General features: G+C 50.9%; 1 protein-coding gene across 1 annotated transcript in view; it reads left to right on the top strand.

Moving 5' to 3' along the window:
• Positions 1 to 8,967: 8,967 nt before the first annotated feature.
• Positions 8,968 to 14,276, top strand: part of RUFY1 (RUN and FYVE domain containing 1) — a 653,398-nt gene continuing 648,089 nt past the window's right edge. The window contains exon 1 of the mRNA XM_029583262.1: positions 8,968 to 9,137. The gene's annotated coding sequence lies outside the window, so the exon portion shown is untranslated. The remainder of the gene's footprint in view (positions 9,138 to 14,276) is intronic.

Raw genomic sequence — 14,276 nt, 5'->3', positions numbered from 1 at the left:
CATTCCCTTTCTAATAATTCCCAACATTGTTTGCTTTTTTAACTGCCGCAGCACACTGAACCGACGATTTCAATGTGTTATCCACTTTGACGCCTAGATCTCTTTCTTGGGTAGTAATACATAATATGGAACCTAACATTGTGTAACTATGGCATGGGTTATTTTTCCCTATATGCATCACCTTGCACTTATCCACATTAAATTTCATCTGCCATTTTGATGCCCAATTTTCCAGTCTCACAAGGTCTTCCTGCAATTTATCACAATCTGCTTGTGATTTAACTACTCTGAACAATTTTGTGTCATCTGCAAATTTGATTATCTCACTCGTCATATTTTTTTCCAGATCATTTATAAATATATTGAAAAGTAAGGGTCCCAGTACAGATCCCTGAAGCACTCCACTGCTCACTCCCTTCCACTGAGAAAATTGTCTATTTAATCCTACTCTCTGTTTCCTGTCTTTTAGCCAGTTTGTAATCCACGAAAGGAATTGCCACCTATCCCATGATTTTTTACTTTTCCTAGAAGCCTCTCATGAGGAACTTTGTCAAATGCCTTCTGAAAATCCAAGTACACTACATATGAAAATTATTCCTTACCTGCTAATTTTCGTTCCTATAGTACCATGGATCAGTCCAGACGGTGGGTTATGTCCCCGTCCAGCAGATGGAGTCAGAACAGAAGACTTCTGGGGGAGGTCCTATATTACCTCACCACCCTGGTCTCTATCTTCAGTATCTAGCCTAGCCAAGCCAAGCCAAGCCAAGCTGAAAATAAAACAGAGGGATCAAGTAAACAGTCCCTAGGAACAAACTGTTGTGGAACTCAACATTAACGGTAACATAGAACTTGCCAAAACAGAACTGATGAGCTATGGACCCTGGAAAACCAGGGAGAGCAGAAAATGCAGGAGAGGATAGTCGAGCAGAGGTGACCCACCCCAATAATACCCCCAAAAGAAAGGGAGGGTGTCTGGACTGATCCATGGTACTACAGGAACGAAAATTAGCAGGTAAGGAATAATTTTCATTTCCCTGTACGTACCAGGACCAGTCCAGACAGTGGGATGTACCTAAGCTTCCCTCCTATGGGCGGGCCGTGGAGAGCCCTGCTCGAATAACTCTATCTCCGAAAGAACCACCTGGAGGCGCTTGAACGTCCAGGCGATAATGTCTTGCAAAGGTATGGAGCGACTTCCAGGTTGCCGCTCTACAGATCTCCTGAGCTGAAACTGCGCTGTTCTCCGCCCAGGACGCCACCTGTGCGCAGAGAGAATGGGCCTTAACCCCCAGGGGAGGTTGTTTACCGACCCCAATATATGAGGCCGCGATCGCCCCTTTCAACCAACGGGTGATGGAAGACTTGGACGCCATGTGCCCTTTTCTGGGGCCCGACCAAAGAACAAAGAGATGGTCAGATATACGAAACTCATTCGTAACCTGCAGATATCGGTATAGTTATAAATAAATCAATAAAATAAATATCGCATCAGACACCGCTTAACGTCCAGCTTGCGCAGCTCCCTAGACTCGTTCGCATCAAAGGAAGGTAATTCGACCGACTGATTGAGATGAAAAGCCGAGACCACCTTAGGAAGAAAAGATGGGACCGTGCGCAAGGACACCCCTTCCGCGGAGAAACGGAGGTAGGGCTCTCGACAGGATAACGCCTGAAGCTCCGATATCCGTCGCGCCGAACTAACCGCCACCAGGAAGATAGTCTTGAAGGTGAGATCCTTGAGAGAGGAGTCTTGCAGGGGCTCGAAAGGTGGACCACTAAGCGCCCTCAGGACTAAGTTCAGATTCCAAGATGGACAAGGAGGACCTAGCGGAGGTTTTAAGTGCTTGACCCCTTTGAGAAAACGTCCAACATCCGGATGGGAAGAAAGAAGTGAGTCCGTCCCGCAATGTAAGAACGCACCTAGAGCCGCCACCTGCACTCGTACCGAGTTATATGCGAGGCCCAAGTACAGCCCCTCCTGCAGGAACGAGAGAATCTGAGGGACCGACGCGTTTGAGGGCTGAATATCGTGCGACCCGCACAAGTCTCGAAAACCTTCCAGACCCGGATATAAGTTACCGAAGTAGACTGCTTGCGTGCCCGCAGTAGAGTCGAAATGACTTCTTCTCGGTAGCCTTGCCGTCTCAGTTTGCGCCTCTCAAAAGCCAAGCCGCTAGACAGAAGTGATCTGCCTGCTCCAAAAATATGGGACCCTGCCGGAGTAGAAGCGGAAGATGACCGAGGTGTACCGGACCCTCCGTGGCTAAGAGAAGAAGGTCCGCAAACCACGGACGGCGGGGCCACTCTGGCGCCACCAGAATCACCGGACCTTGATGGATCTCTATCCTCCGGACTACCTTTCCCACCAGAGGCCATGGAGGAAAGACGTACAGGAGAACGTGCCTTGGCCATGGCAGGACTAGAGCGTCGACCCCTTCCGCTCCATGCTTCCTTCTGCGGCTGAAGAATCGCGGGGCCTTTGCATTGCTTGTGGTGGCCATGAGATCCAGGTGGGGGCGCCCCCAGCGAGAGACTATCAGATTCATCGCTTCGTCCGATAATTCCCACTCCCCTGGATCCAGGCGCTGTCGACTGAGGAAGTCTGCCTGTACGTTTTCCACACCTGCGATGTGGGAGGCTGCGAGGCGCAGGAGGTGGCGTACCGCCCATTGCATCAACTTGTCTGCTTCCAAGGAGACTTGGAGACTTCGCGTGCCCCCCTGACGATTGATATAGGACACCGTGGTCGCATTGTCCGATAAGATCCGAACCTCCCCGTGATGCACTCGTGGGAGAAACCCTTTCAGAGCTAGGCGAACCGCTCTGGTCTCCAACCGGTTGATGGGCCAGCGTGACTGTACCGTTGGCCGGCATCTTTGGTGACAACTGTGGTGACAACTATCCATTCCGGGACCTCCAGGGAGAATCCCCGGGCTAGGTTTTGAGGGTCCAGCCACCACTGCAGGCTGTCTAGGGTTTCCCTCGGTATTGGAAGGAGCACCTGATAATCCAGCGACGCTGGCTTCCATCGGGATAGTAGGGCCCTTTGGAGAGGACGCAGGTGAGCGAACGCCCATGGTACAAGATCGATAGTGGAGGCCATGGTTCCCAGTAGCTGCAGGTAATCCCACGCTGTGGGGTCCAGTAGAGACGAGAAACGCAGGACTTGATCTCGGAGAGCCTGCGCCCTTTCCTGCTTGAGGAACACCATGCCCTCCCTCGTGTCGAAACGCGCCCCCAGAAACTCCAAGGACTGAGAGGGGACCAGGTGGCTCTTGGCATAGTTGACAATCCACCCAAGCGACCGGAGCAGTCGAAGTACCCTGCTGACTGCTCGGCGGCCTTGGTTCCAGGACTTCGCCCATATCAGCCAATCGTCCAGGTAAGGGTGGACCAGGATGCCTTCCCGGCGCAAGGCCGCCGCCACCACAACCATGACTTTCGTGAATACCCGGGGCGCCGTGGCCAGTCCGAACAGCAGGGTGCTCCCTGCGGATAGGAATATGCAGGTAGGCCTCTGTGAGATCCAACGACGCCAGAAATTCCCCCCGATGTACCGCTGCCAGAACCGAACGAAGGGTTTCCATGCGAAAACGAGGAACCCGGAGGAACTTGTTCACCGTCTTGAGGTCCAGAATAGGACGGAAGGTGCCCTCCTTCTTCGGGACCACGAAATAGATGGAGTAATGACCGCGACCCAACTCGGAGGCGGGCACCGGCACTATTGCTCCCAGGGCGCAGAGCCGGTCGAAAATGTGACGAACTGCCACTTGTTTGGAACGGGACCCGCATGGAGAGAAAAGAAACCTGTCTCTGGGCGGATGGACAAAATCCAACGCGTAGCTGTGCTTTAGAATATCCAAGACCCACTGGTCCGATGTCAGTTGGACCCACTCTTCGTAAAAGAGAGCAGTCCGGCCCCCCACCCTGGGGATCGGATCGTGTGTCCGCCTGGCATTATTGGGTAGTCTTGAGGGAGGTGGAATTTGATGAGCTCCGTCCCTGTCCCTCCCTACCGGAGCAGCGCCCGCGAAAGGGCCGATTCCAGGAACTTGAACGAGACAACGGAGTACGAGGAGTTTGTTGACGCATGGCCCGTGTCCTCCGCTGATTTCTGGCCCGATACCTAGCGGAAGAAGAGAAAGACCTCGAAGTCCTCGGACGGTCTTCCGGGAGCTTATGAACTGCGTTCTCGTTGAGAGACTTTATAATTTGGTCCAGATCCTCACCGAAAAGGACCTTACCCTTGAAGAGAAGGGACTCTAGGCGGGTCTTAGAAGAGGCATCTGCCGACCAGTTCCGAAGCCACAGGAGACGCCGAGCCGAGACCGCCGCCACCATGGAGCACGCAAGTAACCTGAGGAGGTCATAAAAGGCATCCGCCCCATATGCCATGAAGGCCTCCAGTCGATCTGCCTGTTGACCTTCCGCTTCTGGCAACTCCTGCGATGTGAGAAGTTGTTGGACCCATCTTAGTCCCGCTCTCTGTGCCAAGGCGCTACAAATAGCCGCCCGCATCCCCAACGCCGAAACCTCAAAGACTCTCTTGAGGTAAACTTCCAGCTTTCTGTCCTGAGTGTCCTTCAGGGCGGTACCACCCGTGACGGGGATGGTAGTATGCTTTGTAACCGCCGAAACCATGGCAGGGACTTTGAGAATGTCCAGGAAATCCTGTGGCAGGGGATAGAGCTTCTCCATAGCCCTACTGACCCTGAGGGTCGCCTCAGGGGTATCCCACTCACGGGAAATAAGCTGGAGAAAGGAAGGATGGGTGGGAAAGGCTTTTGCCAAGGGCCGAAGCCCCGCTAGTAGAGGGTCTCCCTTCCTGACGTTAGGGTCCGGTCCGGCCAGTTCCGGGGGGGGGGGGGGGGGGGGGGGGTGTCGATGTCCATCTCTCTCAGAATGTGGGGAATAAGGTCCTCTAATTCCTCAGGTTGAAAAATGCGGAGGACTCTCGGGTCATCTCCTTCCACTGGGACTGCTAAGGTGGGGTCATCCCGCAAAGGATCCCCCGGAGGGACCCCCCCAGACTCCCAGGGGGCGCTCGAGGGGGCAGAGGAGGACCCTTGGAGGGTCCAGGATTGCCCCTGACGGTTGAGCCGTGGCCTGAGAGGAAGGCCCCCCCAGCGGGGCTGACAAACGGATCAGCTTTGGAGGAGTGGGGCCCGGGAGATCCAGCGGCACATCCTTGTAGTGCAAAAATGCCTTGTGCATCAAAATAATAAATTCGGGGGAAAAAGGAGAACCCCCCCCGGTAGGGACCCCCGGGGGCTCCCCCTCCCGGTATCCGGGCTCCGATTTGGCCGAAGGCGCCCTTGGGAGCGGCGCTGAAGTAAACGGGGAGTCCTCCTCTGACATTTCCCCTTCAGAATCAGATCCCAAAATGGCCGCCGTTCCCGCGTTCAGCGGGAACGGGGCCTGACGCTTCCTTGGTTCGCGGTCCGAACCGCCCTCGACGTTCCCCGCTGAAAGGCTGGCTTCCCCCTCGGGAAGGCAGCCGGAGCATTTCCCCTCTCTAGAGAGCTTCCCTCCCTGCCGGCTGCAGGAAACGCAGGTCGCTGAACGCGGCATCTGACACGCTGAATGGGAGGGGAAAATGGCGGTGAGCGCGGCAAAACTCCCTCGCCCTGCAGCCTGTGCTCAGAGAAACTGGCAACCCCCTGCTAACCCGAAGAACCACCGAGGAATGTTCCCTCCCGGTAGCTGGCGGCCCCGGGGAATTGAGCGTCGCGGGGCCGCGGGTCAGCTCGATAGCGTCCGTGGGGGGGGGGGGGGGGGGGGGAAGAGGCTGGCACCACCAGCGTACACCCCAACTGAAAGCTTCGACTTCAATGTGAGGGAAAACGTCTCCTGAGGTAAGCCTGAAAATAAAACACTTACCCCAGCACCAGAATAGCCCCGAGAGGGAAAGAAGATGTAAAAGAGGACAGAAGGCAGGCCTGTCAGCAAGCTCCGGTGGAGGGGAACTCTCAAACCCTTCAGGCCACTAGCACTCCTAATTAAGCTCCTCTAATAAATTAAATTTGCCTTTTTATTATTATTATTTTTTTTTTTTACTTGATCCCTCAAGCTTTAAAAGAGAAAGCCTAGAAAACTAAGCTACCACAGTGGGGAACTCTGGGTTCCCTGCTCGCATCTGCTGGAGTCAGAACGATACTGAAGATAGAGACCAGAGTGGTGAGGTAATATAGGACCTCCCCCAGAAGTCTTCTGTTCTGACTCCATCTGCTGGACGGGGGACATAACCCACCGTCTGGACTGTCCTGGTACGTACAGGGAACTACCGGTTCACCTTTATCCACGTTTATTAACTCCTTCAAAAACGTGAAGCAGATTTGTGAGGCAAGACTTGCCTTGGGTCAAGGCATGCTGACTTTGTTCCATTAAACCATGTCTTTCTATATGTTCTGTGATTTTGATGTTTAGAACACTTTCCACTATTTTTCCTGGCACTGAAGTCAGGTTAACCGGTCTGTAGATTCCCGGATTGCCCCTGGAGCCCTTTTTAAATATTGGGGTTACATTTGCTATCCTCCAGTCTTCAGGTACAATGGATGATTTTAATGATAGGTTACAAATTTTTACTAATAGGTCTGAAATTTCATTTTTTAGTTCCTTCAGAACTCTGGGGGGGTATACCATCCGGTCCAGGTGATTTACTACTCTTCAGTTTGTCAATCAAGTCTACCACATCTTCTAGGTTCACCTTGATTTGGTTCAGTCCATCTGAATCATTACCCATGAAAACCTTCTCCAGTAAGGGTACCTCCCCAACATCCTCTTCAGTAAAGGGAGTGGAGGAGTACCTCCTCTTCAGTAATGGGAGTGGAAGAGTAGCCTAGTGGTTAGATCAGTGGGCTACAAACCAGGAGATGAGGGTTTGAGTCCTACTGTTGCTCCTTGTGACCTTGGGCAAGTCACTTTACTCTCCATTGCCTCAGGTACAAACTTAAATTATAAGCCCTCTGGGGATAGGGAAATACCTACAGTACCTGAATGTAATCCAGTTTGAAAAGTGGAATATAAATCTAAATAAATAAATAAACACCAAAGTAAAGAAATAATTTAATCTTTCCACGATAGCCTTATCTTCTCTAAGTGCCCCTTTAACCCCTCGATCATCTAACGGTCCAACTGACTCCCTCCCAGGCTTTCTGCTTCGGATATATTTAAAAACGTTTTTACTTTGAGTTTTTGCCTCTACGGTCAACTTCTTTTCAAATTCTCTCTTAGCCTGTCTTATCAATGTCTTATATTTAACTTGCCAACATTTATGCATTATCCTATTTTTTTCTGTTGGATCCTTCTTCCAATTTTTGAATGAAGATCTTTTGGCTAAAATAGCTTCTTTCACCTCCCCTTTTAACCATGTCGGTAATCGTTTTGCCTTCTTTCCACCTTTTTTAATGTGTGGAATACATCTGGAATTGTGCTTCTAGGATGGTATTTTTTAACAATGACCATGCTTCTTGCACACTTTTTTCCTTTGTAGCTGCTCCTTTCAGTTTTTTTCTAACAATTTTTCTCATTTTATCAAAGTTTCCCTTTTGAAAGTTTAGCACGAGAGCCATGTATTTGCTTAATGTCCCCCTTCCAGTCATTAATTCAAATCTGAGGAAGCTTGGGGCGGGCGTCTGCCCTTTAAAGGGCTCGGGTCGCTCCTCCTGCGTGGTGGGCGGGACCTACCGCCGGTCGCTGGTGTGGGCTGCCAGAGGAGGAGAGGGCCTAGCAGCGTGGTTTGTGGAGCCCTGACCCCGGTGGGTCGGCGCCGATCGCTCGGGGCTGGACGGACTGATGAGGCTTAATTGCACACTTCTTATGTATGCTATTTCAGGCTAGGGGAGGTACCGTGTTTCTCCGATAATAAGACAGGTCTTATATTCTTTTTTAGCTCCGAAAAAGCGGGTAGGGCTTATTTTCAAGGGATACCTTATTTTTTTTTCCATGATTGGTGAATGAGGACCAGGCTAAGCCCACGTCCTCTTTCATTCACCAATCACATTCAATTTTCGGCCAAACCTTTTGGTTTGGCCTTCATTATGGGCCCATCGCAGGAAATTTCGTTTTCCCGCAGTTTGGGACAATTTTATTTCGTCTGCCCCCCTCCCGAAACAGGGGGGGGGGTGCAGATGGGGGGGGGGGGGTTGTAAAAAAACAAAAAAACCCCAAACCCACCCCAACCCTTCAAATTTAATTCATTGCAACCCCCCCTAAGACTTACCGAAAGGGGTGGGTTCTCGAAACCTGGGGGGGGGGGGGGCAGTCAGGAGTTGTAAAAAGGAAACAAAACAAAACCCCGAACCCACCCCAACCCTTCAAATTTAATTCACTGCAACCCCCCAAGACTTACCGAAAGTCCCTGGGGGAGGCCCGAAACCCGGGGGGGCAGACACGGGTTGTAAAAAAACAAAAAAAAAGCACCCAAACCAACCCCAACCTTCTAAATTTAGTTTATTGCAATCCCCCCAAGACTTACCAAAAGTCCCCGGGTGGGGGGGGGGGGCCCGAAACCCGGGCAGGCAGACGGGGGGTTGTTAAAAAAAAAGAACTCCCAAACCACCCCAACCCTCTAAATTTAATTTATTGCAAACCCCCCACTTTCCCGACCCCTCCAAAACTTGCCAAAATTCACTGGTGGTCCAGCGGGGGTCCCAGGAGCGATATCCCGCTCTTGGGCCGTCGGCTGCCAGCAATCAAAATGGCGCCGATGGCCCTTTGCCCTTACCGTGTGACAGGCTATCAGTGCCATTGGCTGGCCTCTGTCACATGGAGAGACCGGCCAATGGCACCGATAGCCTGTAATCAAAATGGCGTCGATGGCCCTTTGCCCTTACCGTGTGACAGGCTGTCGGTGCCATTGGCCGGCCTCTCCATGTGACAGAGGCCGGCCAATGGCACCGATAGGCTGTCACACGGTAAGGGCAAAGGGCCATCGGCGCCATTTTGATTACTGGCAGCCGACGGCCCGAGAGCGGGAGATCGCTCCCGGGACCCCCGCTGGACCACCAGTGAATTTTGGCAAGTTTTGGGGAGGTTTGCAATAAATAAAATTTGGAGGGTTGGGGTTTGTTTTTTACAACCCCCCTGTCTGCCCGTCCGGGTTTCGCCCCCCCCCCTTCCCCCTGGGACTTTCGGTAAGTCTGGGGGGTTTTGCAATAAATTAAATTTGGAGGGTTGGGGTGGGTTCGGGGTTTTTTTTTATTTTACACCTATAACTAGGGCTTATTTTTGGAGTAGGGATTATATTTTAAGCCCTACTCCAAAAATCCTGTAAATCAAGCTAGGGCTTATTTTCACTGTAGGGTTTATTATCGGAGAAACACTTGTAGGAGTTCTGGGATTTGGGGGGGCTCTTGTGTTGAGCATCATGCTATATTTTTGAAAAATAACAAGTTCTTATTGATTAAAACAGTGCATGTCCTATATTCTTGGGTGAGGATATGAACCTAGTTCATGATCCCTCTTTCTATAGATCTCACCCCCCAGTTAGTGAGAAAATCGTGAGATACAAAGGCATCCCCTTATTATGTGGTCATTTGGATTTTCTTGATGCTTGAAGGGTTCTGCATCCAAATGAGCATGACTACTACACTCGTGTCCAGAGCTCATAGCACAAAGTCGAGAATAGAAAATCTACTGCTATCCATGTATTTCTTCTCCAGAGTGACAGCTGCCCATATAGGACCTCTTGAGATCTCTGATCATGTATCTATTTGGCTTGATTTTCATTGTAATAATTCTTGGGTCAGGGTTAGGGCACTGGAGATTCCCTGCATATATGTATGCGGACTTGAAATTCCAGAAGTTCTTAGTGCATAAATGGAAGGAATATCAGGAAACTAAATTATGCATCAATGAACCTACCTTGTTTTGGGAAACTGAAAAAGTGGTCATGAAGGGTGAGATTATTGCATTTATGATCAGAAGAAGGAAAGATCTAGATAAAGGCTTTTTAGACTCAAGAAACAGGTCTGGAGAAACATGTTGATTTTCGTTAATGCTGGGCTGTATAGAGAGAGGAATAACCAGTAAGAAAAAAGAATGCCTTTGATGAGGCCTCACCTAGAGTACTGTTTTCAGTTCTGGAGATCGTAATTGGAAAAGGATAGAGACAGGAGGGAAGCAGTCCAGAAAAGGGTGACCAATATAGTGTGGGGTCTGTACCGGAAGACTTATGAGGAGAGGCTGAAGGATATGAAGACCTTGGAAGAGAGGAGGTGTAGGGGAGATATGATACAGACCTTCAGATACCTGAATGATTTTAATAATGCATGTTCCTTAAATCTTTTCTGGAGGAAAGCAAACAGTAGAACCCAGGGGTCATGATATGAAACCAACCTCAGTAAATATTTCTTTAAGGAGAGAGTGGTGGATGTCTGGAATGGCTTTGCAGAGGAGGTGGTGAAGACAAAATCAGTAAAACAAATTCAAAAAGGCATGGGATAAACACTGTGGATCCCTGTGGTAACTCGAATGGTAGCAGTTTGTAACCAGCCAGAGGAAAAAAGAGGCAGACTCTGGCTCTTCCTTAAATGCAGTTTGTTTACAGTGAAAATAAAGCATAGTGCAAAACAAAACAGACAAATTAGGCAGCTCACCTTGAAGTTCAGGTATCTCACAAATAATCTGTATTATACATAGCATATTCCTGGTTCCTGACTTCTCCCTGAGGACTCTCTAACCCTTCTGGGCACTGCCAACTTATCGGGCTGATACAGTACAGTGCGCTCCAACGGAGCGCACTGTACTGTATCAGCTTGTATCACTGTATCGGCTAACACTGTATCACTGTATCACTGTATCACTGTATCACTGTATCACTGTATCGGCTAACAGTGCGCTCCAACGGAGCGCACTGTTAGCCGAGATTTGGACACACGTTTTGGATGCGCTAGCTTTACCCCTTATTCAATAAGGGGTAATAGCACGTCCAAAACGCGCGTCCAACTCCCCCCCCCCCCCCCCCCCCGAACCTAATAGCGCCCGCAACATGCAAATGCATGTTGATGGCCCTATTAGGTATTCCTGCACGATTCAGAAAGCAAAATGTGCAGCCAAGCTGCACATTTTACTTTCAGAAATTAGCGCCTACCCAAAGGTCGGCGCTAATTTCTCCAGGCACCGGGAAAGTGCACAGAAAAGCAGTAAAAACTGCTTTTCTGTGCACCCTCCAACTTAATATCATGGCAATATTAAGTCGGAGGTCCCGAAAGTTTAAAAAAGTAAAAAATTTAAAAAAAATTTAAAATGGGCCTGCGAAAACCGGACTCTCAATTTTGCCAGCGTCCAGTTTCCGAGCCCGTGGCTGTCAGCGGGCTCGAGAACCGACGCCGTCAAAATTGAGCGTCGGCTGTCAAACCTGCTGACAGCCACCTCTTTTTACCGCCGGGCCTAATTTAAATAAATTAAGATTCTGTATCGCGCGCACAGGAGAGTGGCCTGTGCATGCGCCGGGAGAGCGGGCGCTCGCTCGCTCTCCCGCGATTTTACTGTATCGGCCCATATGTTAGGCTGAAGGGATCCTCCATGGGCCCAGAATCCCTTGTGGGACTGATCCTTAAGGAAGACCTGGCTAGGATTTTCTGGTATACTCCCTCACAATCCCTAAAGACTAGAGTTGGAAATTAAGAAAAGGGTGCATGGGAGGGGTGTGATGATCACAGTGTGGTGCCCCCTAGCAGTCCCCAAACCTGACCTCTGGACTACTCTATATTCAGGAAATAAGAGGTAGAATGAGTGCAGACCTTAGTTCTACACACTCTTGCTGAAGTCTCCAGCTTACCCCAAGGCCAGGTATAGTCTAGATGGGCAGTGCTGCCTCCTCCTGGAGAAGAGGAGAAGGTGCACAGTTATGCTGGGCTGTTGGCAGTGGCTCCTCGTTCTCCAGACACACTGATGACTGTAATGGCAAGACTAGTTAGGTGTCTATAAAAGAAAATAAAACCTCTTGAGATGGACTTCCCAGGGAGGGTGAGAGAGAGAGGAAAACCCAAACCTTTCCTCAAGAAAGCCCCCAACCTTGCTCCTCTTCGGGCTGGGATGGCTTAAGGTAGATTGTCAAGCTTCTCACAGACTTAGAAAATCTTTGAAAACTAGTCCTTTTCCGGCCCGGTGCAAGAATAAAACAGTTAAATGTAAGACATTGATAAGACGGGCTAAGAGAAAATTTGAAAAGAAGTTGGCTGTAGAGGCAAAAACTCAAGTAAAAACCTTTTAAAATATATCCGAAGCAGAAAGCCTGTGAGGGAGTCAGTTGGACCGTTAGATGATCAAGGGGTTAAAGGGGCACATAGAGAAGATAAGGCCATCGCGGAAAGATTAAATGATTTCTTTGCTTCTGTGTTTACTGAAGAGGATGATGGGGAGGTACCCATAATAGAGAAGGTTTTCATGGGTAATGATTCAGATGGACTGAATCAAATCACGGTGAACCTAGAAGATGTGGTAGGCCTGATTGACAAACTGAAGAGTAGTAAATCACCTGGACCGGATGGTATACACCCCAGAGTTCTGAAGGAACTCAAAAATGAAATTCCAGACCTATTAGTAAAAATTTGTAACCTATCATTAAAATCATTCATTGTACCTGAAGACTGGAGGATAGCTAATGTAACCCCAATATTTAAAAAGGGCTCCAGGGGAGATCCGGGAAACTACAGACCGGTTAGCCTGACTTCAGTGCCAGGAAAAATAGTGGAAAGTGTTCTAAACATTAAAATCACAGAACATATAGAAAGACATGGTTTAATGGAACAAAGTCAGCATGGCTTTACCCAGGGCAAGTCTTGCCTCACAAATCTGCTTCACTTTTTTGAAGGAGTTAATAAACATGTGGACAAAGGTGAACTGGTAGATGTAGTATACTGGGATTTTCAGAAGGCGTTTGACAAAGTTCCTCATGAGAGGCTTCTAGGAAAAGTAAAAAGTCATGGGATAGTTGGCGATGTCCTTTCGTGGATTGCAAACTGGCTAAAAGACAGGAAACAGAGAGTAGGATTAAATGGACAATTTTCTCAGTGGAAGGGAGTGGACAGTGGAGTGCCTCAGGGATCTGTATTGGGACCCTTACTTTTCAATCAACCTAATAAACGAAGGTTGACCGACGTGCCGCAAATGCGCAGTAGAGAGCAGCTCTACCGCGCATGCGAGCACGTTGGTCACAGTGTGCCTCTTAAAAATAAAAATGGCGCTGTAGGAGCGGCGGCCCGAAGACCCGGAGCGGCGGCGGCACCGGCCCGAAGACCCGGAGCGACAGGAGCGGCGGCACCGGCCCGAAGACCCGGAGCGGCGGTGGCGGCCCGAAGACCCGGAGCGGCGGCGGCGGCCCGAAGACCCGTGCAGGAGCGGCGGCGGCACCGCCCCGAAGACCCGGAGCGGCAGGAGCGGCGGCCCGAAGACCCGGAGCGGCGGCGGCATGCGCGCGAGGGAGGGACAGACTTCCTTCCGTCCGTCTGTCCCTCCCTCGCGCGCATGCCGCCGCCGCTCCGGGTCTTCGGGCCGCCGCTCCTGCCGCTTCGGGTCTTCGGGCCGCCGCCGCCGCTCCGGGTCTTCGGGCCGCCGCCGCCGCTCCGGTTCTTCGGGCCGCTGCCGCCGCTCCGGTTCTTCGGCCCGCCGCTCCGGGTCTTCGGGGGAGATCGACTGAGGGGAGGAGGGAGGGGGGAGAGAGGAGTGACTGGGGGGAGGGGTGGAGAGAGGAGTGACTCAGGGGGGGAGGGAGGACTGACTCAGGGGAGGGGGGAGAGAGGAGTGACTGACTGAGGGGAGGGGGGAGGGAGGAGTGACTGGGGGGAGGGGGAGAGAGGAGTGACAGGAGGGAGGGAGGAGTGACTCAGGGGAGGGGGGAGAGAGGAGTGACTGACTGAGGGGGGGGGAGGGAGGAGTGAGGAGGGGGGGGAGAGAGGAGTGACTGACTGAGAGGGGGGGGAGGGAGGAGTGACTGGGGGGAGGGGGAGGGAGGAGTGACTGAGGGGACTGACTGGGGGAGGGGGAGATAGGAGTGACTGAGGGAGGGAGGAGGGGGGAGGGGAGAGAGAGAGGAGTGACTGAGGGGAGAGAGTGGGGGAGGTGGGAGGGAGAATGAGGGGGAAGGAAATGATCCAAAAAAAAATGTTAATGTAGCCAGTTTTAACGGGCTTAACGGCTTGTATATTTATAAATGATCTGGAAAGAAATATGACGAGTGAGATAATCAAATTTGCAGATGACACAAAATTGTTCAGAGTAGTTAAATCACAAGCAGATTGTGATAAATTGCAGGAAGACCTTGTGAGACT

The sequence above is a fragment of the Rhinatrema bivittatum genome, chromosome 18, assembly GCF_901001135.1.
Source record: "Rhinatrema bivittatum chromosome 18, aRhiBiv1.1, whole genome shotgun sequence".
Lineage (NCBI taxonomy): Eukaryota > Metazoa > Chordata > Amphibia > Gymnophiona > Rhinatrematidae > Rhinatrema > Rhinatrema bivittatum.
Note: the sequence above shows the minus strand (reverse complement) of the source record. Positions and strands in the feature narration are given on the sequence as shown.